This window comes from Poecilia latipinna, unplaced genomic scaffold (genome assembly GCF_001443285.1).
Source record: "Poecilia latipinna isolate Pla-1442-1.1 unplaced genomic scaffold, P_latipinna-1.0 Scaffold112, whole genome shotgun sequence".
Lineage (NCBI taxonomy): Eukaryota > Metazoa > Chordata > Actinopteri > Cyprinodontiformes > Poeciliidae > Poecilia > Poecilia latipinna.
This window is the reverse complement of record NW_015112728.1, coordinates 167,197-171,113: the sequence shown is the minus strand read 5'-3', so window position 1 is coordinate 171,113 and position 3,917 is coordinate 167,197. Positions and strand designations below refer to the sequence as shown.

General features: G+C 41.1%; 1 non-coding gene across 1 annotated transcript; it reads right to left on the bottom strand.

Moving 5' to 3' along the window:
* Positions 1-636: 636 nt before the first annotated feature.
* trnar-ucu (transfer RNA arginine (anticodon UCU)) lies at positions 637-723 on the bottom strand. Its single transcript is given in 2 exon segments — positions 637-672; positions 687-723. It is a non-coding gene; the product is annotated as a tRNA-Arg (tRNA).
* Between the last annotated feature and the right edge of the window lie 3,194 nt (positions 724-3,917).

The following is a 3,917-nucleotide window of genomic DNA, read 5'->3' as shown; positions in this document are numbered from 1 at the left end:
GGTGGGACTTGAACCCACAACCTTTGGATCACTTCATCCAGTCTAGGAGTCCAATGCGCTATCCATTGCACCACAGAGCCATTGTACAAGTCAGTTGGGTCTCAATAACACTGGATATGCTCTTTTTGCTGAAGACGTGTGTAAGAATTTTAATTATGTTTGAGAATTGCAAAATGCTATGACTCTGGTGGGACTTGAACCCACAACCTTTGGATCACTTCATCCAGTCTAGGAGTCCAATGCGCTATCCATTGCGCCATTGTACAAGGCAATTGGGTCTCAATATGGCTGCATATGCTCTGTTTTCACTATGACGAAGAAAGATTGTAATATTAGTTGGTACAAATATTCAAAGTACCTTGACTCATATTTTTTGTCTGACTACAGTCTGTTCAATAAATGATGGTACAATTACCCATCTGTTGAAATAGGGTTTATTTTTTAGTTTGAGGAATGCATATAAGAACAACTCTGGTAGGACTCAAACCCACAACCTTTGAATTACTTTATCCTGTCTAGAAGTCCAATGCGCTATCCATTGCGCAAGTAAGGTGGGTCTCAGTAACACTGAATGTCCTCTGTTTGCTGAAGACGTGTGTAACAATAGTAATTATAATTTAGAAATGCATAATACTATGACTCTGGATGGACTCGAACCCACAACCTTTGAATTACTTTATGGTGTCTAGAAGTCCAATGCGCTATCCATTGCGCCACAGAGCCTTTGTAGAAGACAGCAGGGTCTTACTAAGGCTACATACTCTCTGTTTTCACTATGACTTGAAATATGGTCCTACTAGTTGGTACAAATATTCAAAATACCCTGTATTATATATTTTTTTATCTGACTACAGTCTCTTCAACAATTGACAGTACAATAATGTATCTTTTAAGATAGGGTTTATTTTTTAGTTTGAGGAATACATATATCAATGATTCTAGTTGGACTTGAACTGACAACCTCTGAATCACTTCATCTTCTCCAGAAGTCCAATGTGCTTTCCATTGTGCCACAGAGCCCTTAGTTACTGTTGTGTTTCAGTACCATGACAGACTTTCTTTTATTAGGTCAGTAGAATTAATGGAATTTCATGAATATGTGTGTGACAATTGAGGATTTTACTATATTGGAGAAAAGTGTAATGATATGCAATGATAGAACAGCAACACTGACCAGTTTATTTTTTTTCATCAAGGAATGAGAAACCATTTATACAGAGGTTGATAACAAGATAAGAGGAGCTACTGTAACTTTCAGTTTCAAATAAACACCACATTAACAAAATAAATACACTTCTGGGGTTTGTGGTTGTAATGATAAAAACAAACAACAAAAAGTCGAAAGGGTGTGAATACTTTTGGGAGCCACAATATTAACTTGCAGAAATACTCTCTGGCAGAGGCACCGACCTCTGAAGAAAAGGAGGTTAATGTGAGAAAAAAAACAAAGGTCGGATGGGTAGAAAGAGAAAAAAAGATGTGAGGATATACTTCTTTCTTACATCAGAAAAACTGGTAGAGCTAGGGCAGGTTAGCCATGCTGGGTTGCTACAATAAGGCCTCTTTCATACAGGTGTGTTGACGCCTGGGGCAGACTTGGCCCCAGTCCATTCTATTCACCTTGGCTGATTTAAACAATAACTATCATATCTCTTAAAGGAAAAAGGAGGGTAAAGCGTCAAGCAGGAGATGCCTAAGAGCTGTGTCGAGGCCAAGAAAAACCCCCGCTGACATTGTCAGAGCTTGTTGGTGCTGTGGTGAAGAAAAAAAAAAAAAGTTTTTTCTCTCTTTTTTTTTTCCTAAACCCCCTCTCCATCATAAGCCCCACATTTTTTTTTCCTCCTCTGCTTTCTCACCCTCCACTTCTGTACTAGATTGAGAGTTTTTGTGCCGTAGGACAGAATGTGGTGAGGAGACAGAGGAACAAAGTGCTGCTGTGTGGAGCAGCAGCTGCTGCTTGCCGGATCAAAGGGGCAACAAGCGTGGTCTTCCTGGCCCGACACTTCTCTGGAGGTGTTTGACGGACAGTCAGCAGCTGGGGCCGCACAGCCCGCCCTGTAGGGGTCAGGCCGCTGGACTACAGGGCCCAGAGCTGACATGCCCTCTCTGGACAAGGGGGAGAGGGGAGATGGTGCTAGATGGGGAGGGCAAACAGCAGCAGGGATGTCTATGTTTATCTCGTTTTGTTGTCTTTCTCTCTGCTTTAAAAGACAGAGACAGTTTAGGGATTTCTCTTTAACTCATTCGTCGGTACAAGCCTCGTTTTAGACTTAAACCGTCGGTAGCCCAGCAGCGCAATTCACACTGCAGCGCTCCAGCGCCGCGATGCAGAGGATCAGAGCTGGAAAGGGGAGAAGGAGCACAAGCGTGCCGCAGAGCTATTGATTTATTTTAATTAGCTCCTCGTTAAATCTTGTCAGTTTCCAACACAAATATATAATTCTTTGTCTGATTTTCCACTGGAGTCTTAATGACTCGTGCTCCCCGGGTTTCTGAGAGAAATGACTTGTGCAGCTCGACTGACGGAGCAATGCAAATGTTAGTCATATAGGGCTGAGGGTGGTGTTGGGGGAGGAGGGATGCCGCAAATGGGCGATGAATGGAGTAATAAAAAGGAAAAGAAAAACAGGTCAGTGAAAGTCCATGGAACAGAGGTGAAACAGTCCCCCTTTCAGAGGGAGACAAAAGATTGTGTGTGGGGTTGCGTGGGGGCGCTGTGGATGGGAGAAAGAGGGAAAGATAGACGGAGGTAAAACTATGTAAACACGGTGGTTGCCCCAAATTTAGTCCCTCTCTGACGTTTCCAAAAAAGAAAAGAAAAAAAAAACTGCTCCTGCCTCTTTCTGCTTCACATCTGCACTAAATCAAACATGGGGGTGAGGTAATGTTCACCCGACATACATCCAACGACTCCTGCTTTAGCTTAAAGGGGAGAGCGTGGAAGGAAAAAGAAAAAAAAAAAAAAAGAGGATACGATGAGTTTGAAGAAGCTTCCTTTTTCTGTTCCAGCGCTTCTCAAAGTTTTTATGAGCAGTACCACCTCGGAAAAGTCTGATTTAAATGTCACCATTCTCAAAGATTTTAATGCAGTCATACAATTGGACCTTGGATCTCTTCAGTCCACAAAGATCCATTTAAGCTAGAATTCAAAAAGGGGGGACAGCAGGGGCGTCTCTTCTTTTCCATCCGATCTAAACATACAGCAATGACTGCCATGCTTATGAAACTTGTTGAACATTAAAAAAAAAAAGAAAGAAAGAAAAAAAAACATTTGTCTGCACTGTTTATCTCATTAAACTGTGTTCAAAGTGCGGCCCACAGACCATTTATGGCCCCCAGAAAGATTTTGTGGCTCCGCTATTCAAAGTTTTTACATATTTGGCCCGTCAGTCCAGGCGGTTGATGTAGATTTTAACTGACAAATTTAAGCCTCCTTAAAGTGGAAAATGTTAAAGCATTAATATTTTATTAACCACATTTTATGTTTCTTCCATCAAAATTTCAAAGTAAATCAGGGCACAAACAACCTGTAACATTTACTCGAAAGCAGACTTTCTCGCGCCCGTTCATAAAGTTGCGAAAGCAATAATGACTCACGTCCTGTACTTGTTGCTGAGAGCAAACTGAAGATTTTGCTATGTCCCCTCCCCCCAAAAAACTGAGAAAATTGTTTTGTTTTTTCTTTTGTTTTCTACAAAAATCAGACCACTAACCATTCTACCATTAAGTTATTTTTGAGCAGGTAAACAAACAAATGAAAAAAAAAAGTGTAGTGTTTTTGATCAAATGTGTTTTTGTTTGTTTTTTTCAGGCATTCAACTTAAGCTTGAATTACAGTGTGCTATAACCTTTGCACACCAGCTCATTTAATCTTTCACACACATACACACGCACACACACACACACACACACACACA